Below are 13,577 nucleotides of genomic sequence, written 5' to 3' on the forward strand. Positions count from 1 at the left end.
GATTACCAACAACTGAACAATGCCACCATAAAGAACAAGTTTTCTCTCCCAGGATAGATGCTTTATTTGACCAACTTTAGGGTGACACATGCTTCTCTAAGATAACCCTCAGATCAGGCTATCATCAGTTGAAAGTGAGAGAATGTGATATCCCGAAGACAGCTTTTCGAACCCACTATGGTCATTTTGAGTTTCTTGTTATGTCCTTTGGATTGAAAAATGCTCCTACAACTTTTATGGACCTTATAAACCGGGTATTCAAGCCATACTTGGATACATTTTTGATTATCTTCATCAATGATATTTTGGTCTACTCTAGAAGTATGAGTAAGCATGCTAACCACCTTAGTATTGTCCTTCAAACTCTTAAGGAGAGGAAGTTATGTGCTAAGTTTTCGAAGTGTAAGTTTTAGCTTGCATCTATAGTATTCCTAGACCAATTTTTATCTGGTGATGGAATTCGAGTAGATACTCAAAAGATTGAGGCAGTTAAGAATTGGCCTAGACTCACCTCTCCAACTGATATAAGTAGTTTCTTAGGTTTAGCTGGTTACTCTAGGTGGTTTGTTGAGGGATTCTCATCCTTATCCTCACCATTGACTAAGTTGACTTAGAAAAATGATAAGTTTCAATGGTATGATACTTGTGAGAAAAGCTTTCAAGAGTTGAAAGCTAGATTGACTACTATTCTAGTACTGTCCCGACCCGAGGGAACAGATGGTTTTGTAATCTATTGTGATGCTTCCAGAGTTGGTTTGGGATATGTGTTGATGCTGAAAAGTAAGGTCATTGCCTATGCCTCCAGACTACTTAAGACTCATGAGAGGAACTATCCCACTCATGACCTTGAGTTGGCAACTATGTTATTTTCTCTTAAGATTTGGCATCACTATCTTTATAGTGTACATATGGATGTATTCATGGACCACAAGAGCTTGCAATATGTATTCAGTCAGATGGAGATGGAATTGAGATAGATAAGATGGCTAGAGTTACTCAAGGATTATGACATGAGCATTATCTATATCCCAGGTAAAGCAAATGTAGTTGTTGATGCTCAAAGAAGGTTATCCATGGGGAGTACGACCCATATGGAAGAGGAAAAAAAGGAGTTGACAAAAGAAGTGCATAGACTTGCGCGTTTAGGAGTTCAACTTATTGACTCTAGCGAGGGCGGTACAATAGTCTAAAATGTAGCTGAATCATTTCTAGTTGCAGAGATGAAAGGAAAGCAAGATCAGGACCCCATTTTCCTTCAACTGAAAGACGAGGTTCACACGCATAAGTTAATGGCTTTATCAAAAGGGGAAATGGAGTTTTGAGATATTAAGGGACATTATGTGTTCCAAGTATTGATGGTATTCGAGAAAGAATCACGACAAAAGCCCATAATTCCAGGTATTCCATCCATCCACCTTTGGCAAAGATGTACCACGACTTGAGAAAAGTATTTTGGTGGAGTGGAATGAAGAGAGATATAGCAGAGTTTGTGTCCAAATGCCTGAACTGCCAACAAGTTAAAGTTGAGCATCAAAGGCCTTGTGAAGTGGCTCAAAATATAGAGATCTTGGAAAAGAAGTGGGAGATGATCAACATGGACTTCATTACCGGTTTACCAGGAACCCACAAACAACATGACTCTATTTGGGTAATTATGGATAGGATGACCAAATCGACTCATTTTTTTTCGGTTAAGACTACGGACACCGCAGAGGATTATGTCAAACTGTATCTTAGAGAGATTTTTATACTGCATGTTGTTCCTTTATCTATCATCTTAGATAGGGGAGCTCAATTCACTGCATAGTTTTGGAAGTCATTTCAAAAGGGTTTGGGTTCAAGAGTCAACCTTAGTACTGCTATTCATCCACAGACAGACGGCTAGGAAGAGCGTACAATACAGACTTTGGAATATATATTGAGAGTTGTTTCATCGACTTTAAAGGTAATTGGGATGATCATTTACCTCTTATTGAGTTTGCATACAATAATAGTTTTCATTCGAGTATTCAAATGGCTCATTATGAAGGTTTATATGGGAGGAGATGTAAATCACCAGTTTGTTGGTTCAAAGTTGGTGAAGCTGAGTTGGTTGGACTAGACATGCTTCACCAAGCTCAGAGTCTCCATAAATCCTACACTGATGTTAGGAGGAGAGATTTGGAGTTCTAAAAGTATGATTGGGTTTACTTGAAAGTTTCACCCATGAAGGGTGTGATGAGATTTGGAAATACAGAGAGGCTTAGTCCCCGCTACATTGGTCCTTATCAGATTGTGAAGAGGGTTGGGAACGTAGCCTATGAATTGGAGTATCCCTCTAAAATTAGGATCTATTCATTTCGTGTTTCACATCTACATGATTAAGAAGTATTTGGGATATCCTTCACTTAACTTATTGTAATGACTGAGAGCATTGAGGAGAAAGAGAGTTTGATTTATAAAGAGATTGTAGTCCAGATTCTTGATTGTTATGTTCGCAAATTGAGAACTAAGGAAGTGGCATCTGTTAAAGTCCTATGGCGAATTCAATTTGTTGAAGATGCAACATTGTAAGCTGAAAAAGATATGAAGGCTAAATATCCTCATCTATTTGTGACTTCCGAGGATGATGTTCAAGGTAATATTTCTTACTTCTACCTTTGAGTCGATGTGTATTTTTGAGTTCGAGTCATTAACTATTTCAGTATGTATTGTTTAAACATTTGAGTATCAGAGTTTTTAAGAAATTGATGTCTTGATAATATTCATTATTCATGTCCTCTAGTTTCATCTTCATTCAAAGAGGAATGATCCCAAGGGCGAGATATTGTAACACCCTCTAAAACGTTGTATGTGGTGTTTCAATTCTCGATGAAAATAATATTGATTCTGTATTTTGGGCATAAATTTTCATATAATAGTCTAAATTAGGTGATTCAAATTTTTGAATAACCCCAACGACATCACCTATAACTTTTATAAAGATCATATCATAAGATTCGGAGGATACGTAGGTCAAATAATTAACTTTTTGTAAGACATGATGTTGTGACGAAATGGAGTATTTGTCGAAGAAACATCATATCTCATGGTAGGATGCTCCAAATCAGTTGATTCTTGAATGACAAAAAAGTATACTTCTAGATCTGAAATTCATATGAAGCTACTAAATCCTAATTAGGAATTTATCTAGTTCAAATGCAGCTCCGAAAAAGGGTATTCTATTAAAAGAAGACTCATCTCACCAACCATGGAAAGATCTAGATCCATTTGACATCACCCATGATGTCAATAGTCCTCCATTTAACATTATCAATTATATAACTATCCTCCATTGAATATTTAAGATTATCCTTTGTAATTATTTTTATTTATTGTTAGCTCCCTCCTCCACATCTATAAATACCACCTTATCTCCTCATTTTATTTATCAAGCTTTTTCAAGCCATTCTTCTCTTTATACACTTATTTACTCATTATCAAATATAGTTTTAGTTTTTAATAGTGTAGAAATACTATTTTAGTGATTCTTATACTCCAGATAGTACACAAAATGCTCTGACAGAGAGAAAAGGCTAGGAGTTCAAGAGTGGTCATTGAGTTCTTCAATTCGGAGTAAAACTTCTAATTCTAGGTATGTAAGGCTATTCATAGAATTGGATTAATTTTGTCCATGTGCCCAATAATTAAATTCATCACAATTGAGTTATAGTTGAGTTTTACCCTAATACTTGAATTCTAAATGAGCTAATTATTCTTCTATTGAGTTAGATATATTTATGCATTGAGATTATTATTATTTTTATCTCTCATATTATTGGAATTATTGTTCGGGTCTATTTTCCCATGAACCATAATTGATTTGATATTCATGAATATTTTTACACGTGTTTTGAATAAAGATGTTGGCTTTTAGTATTTATAGACAAAAAGAGTGATTTGAATTAATACTATATATGTATTTTATTGAGTTTTGAAAAAGCAAAAGAATTGAATTTAAATAAATTTGAGTAAATGATGTTTTGAGCAAGATGTTTTGATGAGGTGTAAATAATGTTTTGAAGTGTAATGATTGATAAAGAGTTAATAAGATGATTTTGATGTTTTTCCAATAAGACTAGACGATCATATTAATATGAGCATATATTTTGGGAGTAGTATTGAACACTGAGTTGGGTAATAGTTTAATTGACTCAAAACCCTAGAACTACGTAGCCAGTGTAGGATGAAGGCTATACCTCTTAAGTCCCAAAAAGAGGACTTTGATGATTTGATCCAAGATGATGATGTCCTTTATCCGGGCAATGTATTGGATGGATATGGCAACGACATCGCTTCATTGTATAATCAATAGCTCATAAGTGATGGTTTTTGGTTAGAGAAACTCCCAACTGTGTAAGAATTACTTATTATTATTATTTTTAAACTTAAATTACATATTGATGTTAAGATGAAATTGAGTTCTGAGAGTCTTCCTGAGAGGAGTTTCTTGATATCTGTCCTAACTTTCTTGTTATTTTACATACTCGTACATTCCATTTATTAAAGTCATTCGACCTGCATTATTTTATGATGTAGATACAGGTGTTAGAGATCCTCAACAGGCGCATTGTTGAAGATCATTATTGTCCAACTATTTGGTAAGTTCTTCTTCTATTCGGAGGAACTCTTTATCCTTTTATTATATTGTTGAGTATTATGTTTCTTTTAAGGTAGCAATGGATATGTCATTCGCACTGTCTGATAGTGTTAGAGGATTCATAGACAGAGTTTTATGAAGTAATTCGAGTAGTTCTCCATTGAAACAACTTCTTCTAAGGATTATATCTTTCATTTGATGTTGATGATGGCGAGCCCACATAAGTATTCTTATTTTAACTTAAGTCTTCCACTGATGAACGAATGAGTGATGAGACCAAGTGGTTCTCTCGGAGGCTAGAGATGGTTTCTGAGTGCCGGCCACGCCTAGTGTACCCACTCGGGGTGTGACAACTTTATTGTCACTTTATTTTAAGGTGAGATAGAGACAGGTCTTAGCCCCCACCAAGTCTAAGACTAGAGGTATTATTGGACAAATGTATGACAAATCTATACTATTGATGTTTGCTATAATGATTTCCCATAGTCGCTCTTACCTCTTTTTCTGCTTGTTTATTTATTATCATTACCTATGAAAGGCTAAATAAAATTTAAAAGTCTTGCTTGAGGTACTTTCAGGTTCCTAATTCACTGTGTCACATCTAGACCCTAGGCTTGGGTCATGACAACTACCAAAAAAGCATACATATGACTGTGTCCACCTCTACCACCTGTCCGACCTACCTAGGGACCAACACTAGTACCTTTAGAGTCACTTCTGCCACCATATACACTCTTTCTGGGTTGCTGAACTAGACTATAGGAGCCTGAACTTGCTGACCTTATGGACTCTGCTGAGTCTAGCATCTGTGATGGTTAATAGTAGGACACTCTCTAGCAAAGTGGCCTATCACACCACCCTTATAGCCCGACCCTCTAAATGAACCTCTTTGTTATGCCCTAGCTGAACCTAAATGGACACAACAACCTGAATACCCAAAAGTGTTACCATGAGAAGACTGACCTGGAGTCTGGCTACTCTGACCGCTGGCTCCTGCTGATCCACCATCCATAATCGGTAAGGCTGCCTGAACCGATCTGCTTGGTGGATACTGTTGTAGATGTCCTCTTCCAAAAGAACCTCTACCATGCTGCTGACATCCATTGAAACTGCCCAGACGGCGAAGATTCTTGTCGTTTTTCCATAGGCCTTGCAATTTATAGACTTAATAGTACGGGCATGGTCTACTATCTGCAAGAAAAGAATAGCGATTGCAACCATCTGCTCTGAATCCAACCACAATAAAACAAATAACCCTCTAATAAACTGGCGCATCTGCTCCTCCTCTGTCAGCAAAATCATGGTGGCATGCTTGGATAACTCATGGAATCGATACTCATACTTTGTAATTGTCATCAGTCCCCGTACTAATGCTGTGAATTCATGCCTCAGCCTCTCCCTCAAACTGCTAGGTATATACTTCTCCAAAAAGTCTTGGATAACTGAGTCCGTGACACTAGCGGCAATCTCGCAGGTCTGTAGCTATGATAAGAATTCCACTAATGCTTCGCCGGTCCATCCACCTAGAAAGTAGTGTAATAAACTATGTGGGGAACCACCAACCAAAAGTTATACAACCTCTCCTAGAAACTAACCAAAATCTCATGGCATCCTCGCCCACACCACCAGAGAACCTGGGAGGGGCCAATTTGATAAACCTGCCCAACATCTTCTACTACTCTACAGTCATAACTAGCCTAGCTACCATATCCTGAACCACCATAGAAATAGGCTGAGTCACCAGATAAGGGGCTATAGTACAAGCCTGTAGAACTGGGAGCGGATCATATTGTGCCCCTACCTGTCCTATATTTCGAGCCTCCTTTCAAAACTGAGTTCTGCCTGAAGTGCTAAGCATACCCTCCATGAAGTTGAGGATTAAATCTAGAGTATCCTGTAACCCTAGTGTGGCCACGAATCTGGGTGGAGGACGGGATGGATTCTCCTCTATCGACTGATGTTCGAACTGCTAAACCTCTATATCTGGTTATGGCATTGATGCTGTGGCCTAAGATCTACCTTGGCCTTTGTGTCGACCTTGATCCCGACCCCAATCTGTGGCTCTATTTGTAGGCATGGGATGATCGAAACCTTGTGTTTGAAGAATTCGTAAACTTGACAATGAGGGTTTATTTGGGACTCAATTGGCAAAGGAAATCCCATTGATGAAATCCCATATACCCGGAGTAGAAACCTTTGCTTAATTCTTTGAATGGAGATTTGAAGTTTGAAATCCTAGTTGTTGCTTGAGAGAGAAGAAATCTAATTTGAGAAGTTATGAGTGAGAGGGAGAGTTTAGGATGATAAGAGACATTAGTACCACTTGGAATAGTCTGAAATGACATACTATAAGGATTAAAAGAATGGGAAAAGAGTTAAACACCCTTGATTAAGAACTTTCGAGGGTTATCTATAGACGTCATCTGCGGTCTGTGGCTCCATCTACGAACCATAGACTCTTGTCTATAAAATTCAAAGGAGAAAACTCTGGCTAGATTTTGTTAACAAGGCCAATCTACAATTTGTAAACCAATCTACGATTCAGTATGCATGATTATAGAAAAATTATGCTGAAATACAAATTCTCTAAGGGTAGTTCTATGATACCTTTTTTATGAGCCATCATTCAGACTATGACTCATAGATAACTTTGTAGAACTCGGGGACATTTCTAAGTTCTAAATTTTTAGGACTTAGGTTTATGACCAATTCTACGATCCATAAAATTATCCATAATTCCTAAATCCCACTCCTTCTGTTCAAGGTAAATTTCCAACTTTCTGAAGATGATCTACGCACCTTATCTACGAATAAAAAAAAGGTTTTATGAGTCATAAATCCAACTCATACATCATCAACCTAAATATCTAATTTCTGAAGTCCATTTACAGATGTCTTCTATGTGCGATACTACCTCAACGACCCGTAAGAACTCCTCATATATTCCAAAAATTTTGTAGACTTGGATTTTTGAACTGTTCAAATTCTAATATGGGCGTAAGGATTTTTTAGGTGTTACAATATCTCCAACTGGGGAATATTGATCCTTGAATGGAGATTAACTAGGCTGAAAAGATTAGGGAAAATATCTACAACCCAATACATGGAAGCTAAACACTAAAACTAATGGAGTGATTGACTCGTTCATAAACATAAAGACTTAAATGATTTCATGAGCATGCACGCATACTAAAACATGAGAATAACTGAAAGACATGATCTAAAAAGAGTACTATGGAGGAACTATTGCCTCATGCTGGAACTAAACTTGGAGGACATAAATGGGGGTACTTGGCTATCATATTTGCTTCGGCTTACCAGGTAGCCCATCAACTAACTGATTCCTCCTAAGGCTTCCACTGAAGCAACTTCGTTATTCCTCAACTTACGAACATAACGGTCAAGAACCTCAGCTGAAACCTCTTTGAAAGAGAGACTTTCCTTCACACCAGTGCTCTCTAAATGCACAAATAAAGTCGGATCACCAATGCACTTCTTCAACAAAGACACATGGAATATTGGAAGAACTGATTATGTCACGGCCTAAGTCCATAGGTCGTGACTAGTTCCCAATTTTGGCACCTATACTTACCCTTAGCCCCACTTAGTATGTTAGAAGAATAAACAAATGAGGAAATCAAAATAGATCGCTAGAGAGCACACCAAAATAGATATGGCACATGAAGGGCGTTAAGTCCATCACTGAATACAAGCCCAAAACATATATACATAACCCACATCATAAGTCTACAGACCTCTACAAAATGATAGCATAATCATATGATGGGAAAGGGTCCCCGTCGTACCCTTAACCATTACGTATAAATATACAATAGAAAAGTTAGTGCCAAATAGGGCTCCGGACAAAGGAGCACCGCCAACCAATAGGGTGGATGTCCTAGGCAAGCGAATCAGCAAACCGAGCATCTGTACCTATAGGCATGTAATGCAGCCCCCCTCCCCCCCTCCCGAAAAAAGGGGGTCAGTACGGAACATATACTGAAGATGTAAAGAATGGAATGTAATAAGTAAAGCCATTTCTAGAATAGAAAGTGCACAATGAGAAAACTACCCAGAATACCAAAATGCTTTTCATAACCACAGATATTGTATGCAGAAAACATATGCCATATCCATCCCCATTATAGAACTCGGTGAACAAATCGTGGTCTCTGCCCCATCACCGGTGCTACAACACATCATAACTCCAGAGTAGGGAATATCTCTGTAACAGCTCATATCATATCAAATCATATCATATCATATGTGTACATGGCACATAATAACTCCATAAATCCCATGTACAGGTCATACTTGCACCCTCATAACGAGGCACGACGAATAATGCAAAGAAGTATGCATGATAACAAATCTTGGCTCGGGCTTAGTGAAAGAAGCATTGAGGCATCCATGAGTGTAGTAGTGAGAAACTAAATGCAATATAAAATACAAAATATTTCTAGAGACTCGAGAGCATAACTCCGGTGATAAGTCATATAAGAGAAATTGAGCAATAATCATAGTGCATGTCTTTCAGATGTCATGATGGTCTATGTCAAAATAGTCTTTCTGAAATCATTTCCATATTTCAAAATATATTATGGGGCTCAGTGGAATAATTAAAATAAGCTATCGTTCAAAATCAAGACAAGAGTCATATCAAGTACCTTTTGAAAGTCACTATGGATTACATCAAAATAGAACTTCTGGAATTATATAATCGTATCAAAGCATAATAAAATGTCTTTTGGGAAATTAAGATATTTGCCATCCTAGCGGCTCTACGAATAGGAACTTCCTTAGAATCATATAAAAGTCATATACTTGCTTTATAAAAACCATGCCAAAAAGGAAGATTAGCTTTACATACTTGTGCCGAAAACATGCCAAGAGATAGAATAAGCTTAATACACTTATGCTGAAGACATGCCAAAAGAAAGTATAAGCCTTACATATGTATGCCAAAACATGCCAAAAGAAGAAAACATTAGCTTTACATACCTCTTACGGATTACTCTTACCACGTTTCCCTCGTCGTCTCTTAAACCTATTTAACATGAAAGTAATTCTAAGGTTAGTGACCTTCAACTTCCCAGCTTGTAAATCTACCACCACTTACCTATACGAACCAATCCCTTATCCATTTCCTTAGACTAGTTCATTACTAGTTCCTTAGTTAGTTAAGGAGTTAATAGAAATTGGGCAGCACCTCCCCTATAACATGCCCTATCCGAATTTCAAATTAGATCCCTAATCACTACATACAACCAACAACAACAACCTTCAGCTCATATAAAAATTAAACATGGCAACATTACCGAACATAAGCTCCAAACAACTTGCTGAAAATTACGATACCAAAATAGGGTTTCTAGTCTTTATTTCGCAAAACCTTTCATTATACAAAATGAGGGGTCGTGTGGATGTAACCATCATCCCCCATACCAATTTTATAATACTTTTAGTCCCTGAAACACACCACCACACACCTGCAGTAGCACACCACAAGAAGAAACCTTACTTCGACTACAATTTAACTATAGTGACTCCAATTTAGTTCGTTTCGAACGTCAAGCCCCTATATGGAATTTTTATACTTCCAGCCATATAAAAGGAGTGTAATACACTCCATAAACACACCACAATCTTCAAATTGAAAGGAAAGACCTCATCTTACCCCAAATTGGCCAAAAGTCGCCTCGGAAGTTCGTCTAGCGCGGCTGAAACGTCGCAGCTGGTTGTTGTCCGCTTGGTTCTACTACAAACCTTAACTTTACATTATTAACACCCTAATAAAATATCCAAACTCTTACCAAAACGTGGAATAAGAGAACCAAGTCATACCTTGCTAAAACTTATCTCGAAAGTTCTCTTAACATGCTGAAAATTAGCGGACTGTTCGTATCTCTTTCTTGCTGACCCGAAATGAAATTTCATGGTATTAAACACCTATATAACACCATAGGATACCTTAAATAATTAATTCACGGAATGAAAGTCGGGACATACTTTATTTTTAGCCAAACCCGTGGCTACTCTCTTTTGCTCCTTATGTTTTCTCTCTTTTTTTTGTTCAACTTGCTGAAGTTTAAGGTATATACATCATGTAACACCTGTATATATGCATCCTTAGGAGGTGCCTTGGGGAATCCCCATAGGGGTGACATGTGGCAGCCCCCTAGGGAACCACCTCAATCATGCCTCCAATCATTGGCTGCCACATGTCACCATGGGGTCCACCCAACCTGCTGCATTACCTACTTGACCCTAAGTAGGTGCATCACCTGCTTGTCCAAGTAGGTGCATCACCTACTTGCTTCGAGTAGGCATGTCATTTCCTTATTTCTGTTGCGTGAGCACATAATCTCATCTCACTTCAAGAGCCTATGTATTCCTTGCTACTTAAGTTCAACGTGTACTCAAGTAACTTAGTATGTAAAATGTCCCAAGTAATAGATTTCACAAGTAAGTCGATTCCTACGACTCACTACTTAACCTCCAACTTCTTCTAGATTCTTATAACCCTATTTCCAATTTTCTCTCTTATGGAGTATCTCGTTCTGCTTTTCTTAGGGTTATTTGATAGTGTTATAGATTACCCGACTCACATGATGACTTCTAAAAAATATAAGAGCCTTCCCAGAAACTTAAGAATCTTAAGAAGCGTGCCAAGGTACCAAAGTATGGGGTGTAACATCCTTCCCCCCTTTAGAACATTCATCCTCGAATGTAAACAAAAACCTTCCTTCAGATATTATACCGACTATATGGAGAGTTCCTCTATCCCATTGCCATAACATATACTTTCATTGAGCAAACAATATTAGAGTTCCAAAGGTTAGGATTACTTGTAGACTTAGGGAATAGATGTGGCACACAAAGTTCATTAAGGCTGTCACTGAACACAAGCCCAAAACATATATACATAACCCACATCACAAGTCTACAGACCTCTAAAAAATGATAGCTTAATCATAAGATGGGACAGGGCCCCATCGTACCCTTAACTATTACGTATAAATATACAACAGAAAAGTTAGTGCCAAAATAGGGCTCCGGACAAAGGAGCACTGCCAACCAACAGGATGGATATCCTAGGCGAGCAGATCAGCAAACCAAGCGTTTGTGGGCATGTAATACAACCCCCTCCCTCCGAAGAAAAGGTTTCAGTATGGAAAATGTACTGAATATGTAAAGTATGGAATGTATTAAGTAAAGCCATTACTAGAACACAAAGTGCACAATGAGTAAACTACGTAGAATACAAAAATACTTTTCATAACCACATATATTGTATGTAGAAAACATATGCCATATCCGGCCCCATTATGGGACTCGGTGAACAAATCGTGGTCGGCGCCCCATCACCGGCCACAACACATCATAACTCTAGATTAGGGAATATCTCCGTAATAGATCATATTATATTAGATGGTCATATTAGATTATATCATATCATATGTGTACATGACACATCATAACTCCATAAATCCCATGTACAGGTCGTACCTTCCCCCTCACGTCGGGGCATGGTGAACATTGCAGAGAAGTACGCATGATAACAAATACTGGCTCGGGCTTAGTAAAAGAAGCATTAAGGCATCTACGAGTGGAATAGCGAGAAACTAAATGCAATATAAAATACAAAACATTTGTAGAGACTCGGGAGCATAAGTCTGGTGACAAGTCATATAAGAGAAATTGAGCGATAATCATAGTGCATGTCTTTCAGATGTCACAATGGTCTATGTAAAAATAGTCTTTTTGAAATCGTTTCCATATTTCAAAATATATTATGGGGCTCAGTTGTCATGACCCAACTCCGTAGGCCGTGACTGGGGTCCGATCTGAACCTCCGTATACGTGTTTATCAGCTTTGGTTAAGTCGAACTTTAATTAACATAATACCATGCATATTGGGTGATAACATTTTCATAAATCAGTAGCCTCTTTCATTTTTATCACATCATGAAGGGCACGTAAGACGATGAGGCTTCCATACATATAAACTTTTACAATATTTCATGTAGACCTAGCTGAACAAAACTTACACATACAACCCACATATACATGTCTATACACCTCTAACAATATTAACGACAACATATGACAGGACAGGCCCCCCGCCGTACCCCTGAATAACAAAATAAAACTATACATTAATGGCCAGTGCAAAAAACTAGGCTCTAATACTAAGGAACCACTTTCAGCTTAGCTGAGCGGGATCCTAAGCTGACGGACTCCCAAAACCTGTACCTATACCTGTGGGTATGAAATGCAGGCCCTCTGAGAAAAGAGGGTCAGTACGATATATGTATTGAGTATGTAAAACATAACACAATACGACTGGAGGCACATCTGAAATCATGCATGCTCAAATTTTCTATATAGCCGGCCCTATTAGGGATCCGGTGAATCATATCTGTAGAACCATCACCTCCTTATTACAACACATCATCACATCATCATATATATACATACGTACCCGACCCTCTAGTGAGGGCTCGATGAACAATGCAGTGGAATTGGGACGAATCTGATATCTGGCCCGAGACTCAGAGAAGAAGTATTACAGTATACACGAGTAGAGTAGTGAGAAACAAAACACAGTTTAAATTATTATCTGAGACTCAATGAAGTAATCAAGTGAACTATCACCTGGAGATCAAGGTAGGAATGTAATTATGTCCAGTGCCCTCTAACTGTTAGTCGGGGCTATATCAGTTAGGATCTCAGGGACCCTAGACATGTACTATAGTAATGCTAACCACTTATGACTTCAAAAGCACTTATCATCATTTAGTCTCTCAGACTAGGAGCCGGCATAGCTATTATCTCTTCAACATATATAAGTTTCCCAGGAACTAGTTCAACTATTATAAGAGTTCGATGTTCAAAAGTAAATAAGAGATGTTCATGGATGGAGTTACCCCGGAGCTCGTATCATATTTAACTTACA

The sequence above is a fragment of the Solanum dulcamara genome, chromosome 10 (assembly GCF_947179165.1).
Source record: "Solanum dulcamara chromosome 10, daSolDulc1.2, whole genome shotgun sequence".
Taxonomy (NCBI): domain Eukaryota; kingdom Viridiplantae; phylum Streptophyta; class Magnoliopsida; order Solanales; family Solanaceae; genus Solanum; species Solanum dulcamara.